Below are 11,582 nucleotides of genomic sequence, written 5' to 3' on the forward strand. Positions count from 1 at the left end.
TGTCCAGTTCTGGGTAAAACAATTCAAAAAGGATGTGGAGAAACTGGAGCCATGTGTCCAAAGGAGAGCAACTAAAATGGTGAAGGGTCTGGAAACCATGTCCTATGAGGAACAACTGGAAAAGAGAAGGTTAAGAGGTGATATGATAGCCATTTAAATATTTAGCTTTGATTTAGATTTCCTGCATGGCAGGGGGTTGGACTGGATGGCCTTTGGGGTCTCTTCCAACTCTATGATTCTATGATTCTTAACCAGCTCTTTTCCAAGCTTAACATACCCAAATCTTTGATGCCCCCCCCCCCCCGCATTGACCTCCTCCTTCTCCTCATATACCACCCCATACAGTATACATAATCCTTGGTCATGGTTTTTATATTCCTGTTACCAATAAATTGTAATTCCTGTATATCACTAAAGGTAATGGCAATAGTCATTAGGATTGGCGGTCATCTGGTGCGGTCACACACACATTGACCTCCTCCTCCTCCCATTTCACACCATACAGAATTGTTAGTCGTGATTTTTTGCACAAATGTACTGTATATACTCAACTGTAAGTCAACCTTGTATATGAGTTGAAAGCAGGTTTTGGGGGCCAAATTAAGGATTTTGATATGACCCGAGGATAAGTCATATGCATATACATAAGGCATGTAACAAAAAATGTAAAAGATGAAGCAAAGGAAAACAATGCCAAATACATTACAAAATTCCAGCAAGCATAATTGTGCTAACACTAAAGGCTGGATGAATTAGAGAGTACAGGACAGATTATGCTCTTGCCTTTCACCAAGGGATGGTTCCTTTTTAAATAAGAGTTAAGGACAGAACTTAGACTTGTTAGGAAGGATTGTTAGGTCCTTTTATACCCCTAAACATAACCTCAGGCTATGGCAGCCTGGCAAACAAAGGCTTGATGACTTAATCTTTGTCTAAGCTGAAACTTACACAATGGATACACAAAGAGGAGGTCTGGCACTTTTCAGGAGGGGACAAATATCTCGATGGCCGAGCCATTAAGTCAATCACTCAAAATTCCTCAAAAGGAGGAAGCTCTGCTATTGTCTTCCTGCTTTGGGCAGCCTGCGAAACTGGTATGGCAACTCCCAAACTGCTTGCTGAAAGGTTTAAATTCTACCTTTTTCCCTCGACCAAGCCTAGCAAGACAGCTGGTTACGTGATCAGCTCGCTTTTAGGGTAATGGCAACTAGTGATGGGGTCAATCAGGGTCATAGATTTAGATCGCATGGCACCCAAAATTTATATAAAACCATACTTGATAACACACTGACAAGCGGAGAAGTCGATTCAGGTTTTTGGGGTCAATTTTTTGACCAAAATGTGTAGACTTATGCATGAGAATATACAGTAACTCATAAACCATAATTCCCATATACCATGAATGTCATGCTAAGAGTTGTGACATAAACAACTAGCAAAATTAATATTATACCTTCAAATTACAATACTATACCCACAATCTAAATGTGTGTGTGTGCATATATATATATATATATATATATAGTGAAGATTTGGTTAAAGTGTGATGTTTTTAATTTTTTTAAAAAATATTTTTTTAAAAAAATAAAATCTTGAAATTTGAAATTTTAATTTTAAATTTTTTTTGGGTGGGGGGCTTCTCCTTTCTCCTCCCCCTGAGCTTTGCCTCATTCCCACCATCTCTTAAAGTAGTGGTTCTCAACCTTCCTAATGCCACAACCCTTCAATACAGTTCCTCATGTTGTGGTGACCCCCAAACATAGAATTATTTTTATCTTGGTTCCTAAGACCATTGGAAATATGTGTTCTCCAATGGTCTTAGGCAACCCCTGTGAAAGAGTCATTTGACCCCCAAAGGGGTCGCAACCCACAGGTTGAGAGCCACTGGTTTAAGCATTTTAAAGGGAAGCAGATGAATGCAACAGCCCATTCTTGCCAAAAGGCAGGTGTTTAAGGAGCAGTGGTGTCACCCCCCTTTTAGGGTGTACCCTGGTGCAGTCCACACCCCTGTAACCTCTCAATGACGGCCCTGCCCATAAATCGTAATTCTCGTATATCACTGAAGGTATTCAAAATAGTTGTGATACAAAACAACTAGCAAAATTTACACTTTTAAACTACAGCATTAGAACCATACCCTAAATGTATTTACATGTGCATATAGTTCCATATAGTTCTATGGTCTTTCTTATCTCCTCCCACTGAGCCTCACTCCGCTGGCACCATAGAAAAGAGTAATGCTCACAACATTTAGACAGGACAAATGGAAGATCTGTGTTTAAGTTTATGACAGAACCTGGAAGATAGATGGCATATATTTATGGTATTAATGGACTGGGGAGGGGGGGGGGTTAAGGGAACTTGGAGAAGATATCATAACTTGTGTGCTTTTTGTTTTTTCTTTTGTAAACTGACATTTATCTTTTTTAATAGATAAAGTTATAAAAATAAAAATAAAAAAGAGTAATGTAACCAATTCACAGTCTTTTCACTTATATTTATACAATCATTAAAAACACCAAACATATAAACTAAAATGACTTCCTTAGTAGGAGGCTAATCCCAGTTCAGTTATCCTTCCTTTCCCCTGCTCCAGTTCTAGTGACAGAGTAACAACAGGACACTTCAACAGCTTGATGCTTAGAAGCAAAGCTCTAAATAGTAAATGATGCTATTTTGTCTAGTAAAAAACTATTGGGGTGCATCCCATAGCATGGAGCCAGGGCAGTTAAAGTGTTCAAATTGCATTATTTCTGCAGTGCAGATGCAGCCTTGGACCTCTTTTGTTGATGCTACTTGCAAGTTGGTTCTGACTTAGGGCGACCCTAGAGCAAATCTATCATGGGGTTTTCCTGGCAAATTTTTTTCAGGGGGGGTTTCTCTGAAGCTGAGAGAGTGTGACTTGCCCATGGTGGGACTCCTATCCATGATTTAAATCTATTCCCCAACCCTTTCCATTTTCCTTCTGGAAGGGACGTTGCTTATGTTGAAGGGAAGGCCGCCAAGCCTCTGAACCTCAGAATTATTCAGTTCTCAGTCTTAAAAGCAGTGGGTGCCTGAGCATGTACAGAGTATCTTTCACACCTTCTCTCCTCTCTCTTAGCCAAAGACCCCCCCCCCCTTCCTCATTTCACCAACCTCTTGATGCATGGGTTTGGCTGATTTTAACCTCTGGAATTTTATATTTGTATTTTTTACTTTATTTTTGTAATTTTAAAAATATATTTTTACCACTTTAATTGTTGTTTTAATGTGTTTTATACATGTTGTTAGCCACCTTGGGTCCCACTTTGGGAGAAAGGCACAATAAAAATAAAATAAAATAAATATGTGGGCTACCTCCCTTGACTGGGAGGAAGTCCACTTCCAGATTGGAAAAACAGATCTCTATATCTGTATCTATGTATAAATGTTAAACAGTGTATTGTGTGCTGGCAACCACAGAGTCTTCCAGGAAATCCTTTATCTCTTTTATAACAAAATAATAATAATAATAATAATAATTTTGGAATTGGGGAGGATGGATGGGAGGACCACAAAACAATGACCCAGGGCCACAAATGGCCCATAGCTGCCCTATTTAATTCTCCTACTCCATAGTGGTTTGATCACTGGAGTACTATGACTCTGGAGTCCACGGTTCGATTCCCAACTGGACCATACAAAGTCACTGGGTGATCTTTTGCAAGCCACAAATGCATCTGAAGAAGTAGACTGAAGTCTAGGAAAGCTCATGCTGCCATTTTCTTTCTTTCGGTGAGTCTCAAAAGTGCTACAAGATCTCTCTACATATTATTATTATTATTATTGGATCTAAAAGCATCTGAGGAAAACTGACATCTAGGAAAACTCATGCTGGCAATGTGTTTCTTTCAGTTAGTCTCAAAGGGGCTACAAGATCTTTCTACATATTATTGTTGTTGTTGTTGTTGCATCTAAATGCATCTGAAGTAGACTGTCTCCAAAAGCTCATGCTGTCAATTTCTTTCTTTCAGTTAGTCCCAAAGGTGCTACAAGATCTCTCTACATATTATTATTATTATTATTATTATTATTGCATCTAAATGCATCTGAGGAAGTAGATTGAAGTCTAGGCGTGGGTGCGCTTCCTCTCCCTCTTCCTCTCTCTTTGGCACGTTTCCTCTCCCTCCCTCTCTCTCTTCCCTGCCCCTCTTCCGTGCGCAGGTTGCCCTCCAGAGAGCAGAGGAAGAGGCGGGAAACCCCCCAAAGGGACCATGCCCTGGTTGCTGCTCCTGCTTCAGCCAGAACTCCCTGCGCGGGGCTTGGAGAAGGCGCAAGGGCAGCAGGAGCCCTGAGAGGAGGAAGCCATGGAGCAAGCCCTCTTTTCTCTTTTTCCTCCCCTTCCCTTCACTCCAAGGGCAAACTTCTTCACTGACTCAAAAACATCCCTGCCCTGGGTTGTTTTATTTTTCCTTCCCCGCAAAAGACGACTCTCCCGCCTCTCCTTTCCCCTGGATGATCCTGTGAGGAACCCTTGGCAATGGCGCTGAAGTGGAGCAGCCCCCTCCCCTTCTTACTCTCCTCTTTCCCCTTCCTGAGGTAAATGCTCCACCCTCTTTCTGTGTCGGGGGGGCTCTTAGCCTCTCAAAATGGTGGCACTCAGTCAAATCTCAGATTATACTTTGAAGCGGCATGTTTAACATGGGTAAAAGAGTGGCTTATTTTGAAAAATGAAAACTTATTGAATTTGGAAGGGGTGAATCTGAGATTTGGCCGGCATGCCTATTTGTTTGATGAGAAGGTAAATGTCAACCAAGATTTTAACAATCATTTTGAAAGGTATCCTCTAATGAGAACATGGAAAAAATTCAAAAAAATGGATTTGCTCTAAAATCCCTCTTTGGGTAACCACCCAAGAGGCCTTTCTTAAATACAATCTGAAAAAAGAGGCAAATTGGTTAACCTATAAAGACTTGACGCAATTAGAGGATACTGGATATAAAATAAAAAAACATGTGAAGAACTTAATGAACAATGTTATGAATTTACTTGGTTTTCCTACAGACAACTGAGAGAACGTTTTCTTATGGATAACAAACAACCGGGTATAGGTCCATCAGATTCAGAATTAGAGCAGGAGTTAATGTCAGATAAGAAATCCGTATTGGCAAGAATATATAAATTATCCTGAAACATTATACAGAAGATGAGTACATTAAGGACAACATGACCAGATGGGCACAGAATTTTGGGTTTGAAATCCAATTAGAACAATGAGAATTCACATGGGAAAAAAGATTGAGTTACACCTGTTGCCAAAAGGTTAAAGAAGGGTTTTTCCAGATGGTATTTAACACCAGAAAAAATGAGTAAAATGTTTAGTAATGGTAGTTATCTTTGTTGGAAGTGTGGGGGGGAGAAGGGTTCGATCTACCATATGTGGTGGACTTGTGAAAAAGCGAAGCAGTTCTGGAAGTTGATTTTGTTTGAAATTAAGAAAGCAGTATCCTTCTCACTCAAACTCTCTCCAGAAATCTTCTTACTCAATATAATAGAGCAACCACTGGAAAAAAATATGGTAAATTGTTATTTTACATGTTATCAGCAGCACGAATAGCCTACGCACAGAAATGGAAGTCCATGGAAATACCATCCAAAGAAGATTGGACCTTTAAACTACTAGATATGATGATCATGGACAAACTGTCTAGAGGAGTCTGGAATGAACCCCTGAGCTGTTATGAAGAAGACTGGAACATCATACTAGATTACTTCCAAAAACTAGAGGCGGGGGGGATGCAATATCAAGAATTGTATTAAATTAACAAGAATATTTCCTTATGTCCATAAATTTTGATCAGCTGATAAGTATAATAGTGAAATGAAAGACTAGATTCTACGATACTTAGTGTAATTTATTTAAAGTGTTTTCTTATTAAACTGGGAAATAAGGTTTATAGGATGAACTATTTAGTAATAATTAAGTATAAAGCGGAAGATGATATATTTACTTAGTAACAGATAACATACTGGATAAAGACTACTATTAATAAGGTAGTTTGATAGCTAGGAAGTGGCATAAATGGGGTTGTGAATGAAGGTTTTTTTTGTTATGTCTTTGTATGTAAATTTTTTCTTTTTACTTGTTATTGGTAGTTATGTGTTGTAGTAGTGTTTGATGTAATATTATGTTTTGGAGATTGAATGTGGAAGAAATGTTTATATCTGTTTTAAAATTGAATAAAAATTATTTTTTAAAAAATGGTGGCACTTAGTCTGGACCCCCCCCCCTTCCCAAAATTCTGGCTATGTCGCTGAAGCTTGTATTGTGCATTTTGGTTGGCCCAATAAAGCTGTCAATGTTTGGTGGTTTTTTTATATTACTGGGTTTGCTCTATGGCCAGCACTGCTATCCCTGAATAGTATCTTCCTAGTTAGAGTAGCGGCCAGTCAGGTGACTTGAGAAGCTCATAAGCAGTACACACCCCGCACCTAGGGTTGCCATAAGTCAGGACCTCCAAACCCGGACAAATGTAGGACAAGATTAGATAACATAAGAAAACCTAAGCGCACTAACTAACACATTCCCTATCTACTCACACAGTGATGGGATTTGCAGTCCGTGTTGAGTTTTTGGATGCAGAGAGCTGGCCCTCATGGCCTAGCTCTTTTGCTTGCCTCCGTGCAAGCACACAGCTGGTTTCCCCAAACAGACACAAAGATGGAGAACAAAGGAAGCATGGTCCTACAGGGTATTTAAAGTCCTCTCCTGGAACCTTCTTGAAAAGGCCGCTCTGGCACTGCTGATTGGCCAGGTGAGCCTTACGTCAGCTATGATGTAGCTGTTCATTAGCATGTGATGTCAGCTCTCATTAGCATGTACCTCCCCCCAGATTAACCCTTTGTGGTTCAGGGGAAGTCCCCAAATGACTGGAGGGCCCAGTCATTACAGGAGGACACTTTTTTTAAAAATGGAGGTCACGCGAAAAAATGTGAGTATTTTTTTAAAATGTGAATATAAATGCATGTTTCTTAGGCATGATCAAAATGGAGGACATTTTGGCATTATTCCTAGACAGATGGCAGAAATGTACTTCCCTTTCTGCCCAAACCACCCCCCCTCCATTCCAAAACACACACGACACACATTTGGGCATTTAACATGGCTTTATTTAACATGGCCTCTTGCATATTTCAGAGGCTTATTCCATAACCAGACCCTTTGGGTTTAACATGGTTTAACATGGGCATGCATATTTAACATATCAAGGTGGTTTAACAAGAAGTGGATGTGGATGGGCCCTTGGTTTCAGGTTTCTTGCACCAGCTGTACTTCTCAGAAGTGTGTACTTTCACAAGATACTTTGATTTTTCTTTGCTGCTCATTAGTTTGTAAAAATCAGAGCAACTTTCATTGGCCATGTTGTACTGTATGTCCAGAATGGCCCGAATAGATGGCAAAGCTAATCTATTCCTCTCATCAGTCCACTGGGCATTCATCAGTGAGAAAACTCTCTCTACATTGGCATTATGCCCTGGAAGAGAGAAGTAAAACTGCACTACCTTCAGAAGCTCAGAATATTGTTCTTCTGAAACACAACTTTTAAAAAATAAAACCCACTTGTTGTGTGCCAAAGTATCCAAGTCAGAATCTGTTTGAGTCTCAGACAGAAAAGCCTTCAGTTTTGTCAGCTGATCAAACAGCCTTCCTTCATCAATCTTACAACAACTATTTTTCCTTAGCCACAAAAATGTACAATCTGCCTCTTCCCATGAAACTGATGACTTCAGAAGTAGCCAATCAAAATGTTTGAGTTCAGAGAGAGACTCGCTCCATTTTGACAGATACTTCACACTTTCTTCATAAAATGACATAAATTATTTTCTAATTGTTACAGATCTTGTTTCAGGTAGATCACTTAACAGAGTCTTTACCTTTGCGGACAGGAAAGCTTGACTATGCCTTTCATTCAAAGTTTTAATTACTTCCTCTAAAACCAATCTGACTTCATTCACTTAAATGTCTTTTTTCTCAATTTTGCACATTGCCATTTGAAAGAGACTCATTTGTGAATGTACAAACCAAAAATAGACCTCCCCAGCTTCATCAGAGAAAAAAGGTGTAATATGAAATGGACATGTATCGACAGACAAAAAATAGATCTTCAGTGGTTCAAACATCAGCAAGAACCTCTCAATTGCTGGAAAGAGACTTAACCACCTAGTTTTTACACTATTCAAGAGATCATGGTATGTTGCATTCACAAACTCACAATATTCCATAAGTGATGCAACCTTAACAGTGAATATCGAAAAATGATTATACACCCTCTCTGTAGTAGCGTGAATATCGACTGAGAGACAGCAAACCCCATATTGTATGGAGTTGTGCAAAATATGGGCAGGACACCCAACTCCAACAACTGTTCTGCCCAGCTTAGATTGCAGTTTGGTAAACACATTGTTTGTCCCTTTCCTTGACAAACCTCCAAAATTAGTATTTGTATTGTCTCCCCCAAATGAGCTAATTTTTCCATCAATTCCTTGACGTACAACAACACTGTGAAGGTATTCTGAAATAGTGTCAGAAGTTTCATTCTGCAATTCCACCAATTCTAAAAGCTTTGACTGAACACCCTCTTCTTTGTCAAAGTACTGAACAAGCACTGGGAATATTTTATGGTAATTATGGTTGCTAGCATCTGTACTAACACCAATAAAACCACATTTGTCAAGGCCTTTTTTAACTCAGCTTGAATTAAAGGTGAAATTACATTGTTTACCACCGCCTCAGTTTTTGTCTTTGAACTTGAAAAGGTTTTAGCTATTTTAGAGTCCCCAAAAATTTCAGACATCAACTTGCTTGTGCATGCTGTTGAATTGTATGATTGGTGATGCTTAACAGTGTGGAAGGCAAATGTTACCTCTGCTAAAGCAACCTTTTGTGCTTCAGATTTGCCTGGTGCAAAAAATGATGTTAACTGCTTGGAGGTTGAAGCACATTTAGCAGCATTCATATGCTTTGTGGTTGCAAGGTGAGAGGTGATGTCATTTCTCCCACCTTGAGATACGGAAAAATAAGCGCTGTGAAAATGGGGGAAAAAATGATGTTACATAAGTTACATTTAAGGATGGAGTAATGTTTAATAATTTTCATTTCCACTTAGTTTACAATATGAACTTATTTGCACAGAACACGTCGCTTCGAATTCCGTGCGACTCTGCTTTATGGATGGGAACTCTCTTATATATTCCTCCTTAAACTTCGTCTTCCTCTTGGGATTGGTAGCCATGCCTTCAAATATGAAGATTCTAACAAAAACCACAAGGGCATATTTCAGTTGTCTGTTAATAGCTTGGACTGTTGGGATTATGTAACACTGAGCCATGATGGCTAGTGGTGCAAAACAAGAATGCCCAGAGGTGGCGACATTGTTGATTAAGGTGTGGCAGAACCTCAATCCTCCCCCCCCCCGCCAGACAGGACTGATAATATCATAATCATCACCACCACCGCTACAGCTTGAGAAAGCCACTGAGGCCGAGAGAGTGCGCCTTTCCAACCCAAAGTGTATTTCTATGCTTTTCAGGCTTCTGTTAGCCTGAAAAGCCTAAAAAATACACTTTGGACTGGAAAGTCACTCTCTCTCGGCCTCAGACCCCTTTGGGTTACTGTGAAAAGATTTCCCCAAATGTCCCCTGCAGTGTTGATTTCAAATGTCTCGAACGCACACAACAGTAACACTCAAATGCTAGGGTACACTAATATTATTATATAATACTAAGATATTAAACTAAAACACTAAACAGTAACTAACTAAAACACAATAGGACTTTGATGATCACACACACACACACACACACACACACCATCCAAACTGTAATGACTGAAAAACTGTGGTACAAAACAAACTTTGGAAAGCACATATTCATAGTAGAAAAGAAAAAGAAGATAAAGTTCCACATGCTGTATGGTCCAAAAACTTTTATTTCTTAAAAAGCCTAGAGAGTTTTGCCCAACTCTCTATGTATTAGAAGAAACCAGTTTGATTGAGAGGGCAGGCTGCAGCTACAGACATTTATGGTAATAGCCCCTAAAGAAGGCAAACTGGTGACAATCCTAGAATCATAGAATCGTAGAGTTGGAAGAGACCACAAGGGCCATCTAGTCCAACCCCCTGCCATGCAGGAAATCTCAAAGCATCCCCGAAATTCATTGGGCTTCTTAAGAAATAAAAGTTTTTGGACCATCACACAGCCTTGATGGTGATGATACTGATACCAGGCTGATGGTATCAATATCATCACCATTGCCACAACAAGGCAGACCTCTGTTATGAAATAATTTTTTAAAATATATAAAATACATAAAAAAATAAAGGGCCCTTTCCTTTCCTTCTTTGGGAAAGAAATTGCATGGTGTTAAAGCAGGGGTGCCCAACTTAGATAGGAGGTAGGGGCCGAAATTAAGGTCGGCTAGGCTGTTTGGGCTGCCCATAGGTTTAGGACAGTGAAATCTAGGACATTCAAAGAAAATGGAGGATGATGGTAGGTCACTTGACAAATAGGAGAGTGAGCAGTGGCCAACCACCTGTCGAGTAATAAAAATTACAGGCTTCACCAATACTCATGTCCAGTTTAATCAGATCAACAATGATATTCAAGTAATTTAATACAGGGTCCAAAATGTTTTCTTATTAGCTACATTCCATAATATATGATCAATCCAGTCAGCCTTCCACATTTGCAGGCTTGATATCCAAGGTAATAGCATCCAGAAATATGCAAATAATGATCCTTTCACTATTTTCCAAGGGGTATAGGCCTGTAACTCTTCTGCCATCATCATTTTTCCCCTGTAATTTTTTTGTATGACAACCAGTGTCATGTATGGTTTGAGCACTGAACCATGACTCTGGAGATCAGGGTTTGAATGCAAACTCAGCTATGAAATCCAGAGGGTGACCTTGGCCATGTCACACTGTCTCAGCCTCACAGAAAGATAGCAAAGAAAAATCTTGCCAAGAAAAAAACCATTTTCCAATCCCCATTTCTGTGAGGCTGAGAGAGTGTGACATGAGTCCTGAACAACTTGAAAGCACCACAGCCATCAAGTTATACAAATACACCTCAGCCATCATCCACACACACAGATTTCTCCCCAATACACCTCTTGCAGGGTGACCAGTCCCCTGGGCCACAACGAGGCTTGCCCATCTGCTGGGCAGCCCTACTCTAGTCTAGACTCACACAGCTAGGTCTTTGAATAATAATAATAATAATAATAATAATAATAATAACAATCATGGAAGGTCCCTTTGCAAACTGACTCACTCTTTGGGTGCTACTGACAATAATATTGGCCCCCCCTTGCCCCCGCTTGCCCGCCGCTGCACTCGGAACGCCTCAGTAGTCCCTCGCCGGCCCGCGGGGAGTAAACAGAGGAGAGCTCCTCCTCTTTAAGCTGGGCGGCCAATGGGGGCAGAGAGCTGGAACAGCCCCGCCCCCTTCCAGGAGTCACAGACTCCTGAAGCAGGGGGCGGGCTGTTCCGCTATTGGCCAGCCCAGCCTGCCAGCCAACCAGAGGAGCTCCAGGCTCCTACTGAGCCCTGAGCGTGCCC

The sequence above is a fragment of the Sceloporus occidentalis genome, unplaced genomic scaffold (assembly GCF_023333645.1).
Source record: "Sceloporus occidentalis isolate IW3139 unplaced genomic scaffold, rSceOcc1.0.p SCAF_13, whole genome shotgun sequence".
Taxonomy (NCBI): domain Eukaryota; kingdom Metazoa; phylum Chordata; class Lepidosauria; order Squamata; family Phrynosomatidae; genus Sceloporus; species Sceloporus occidentalis.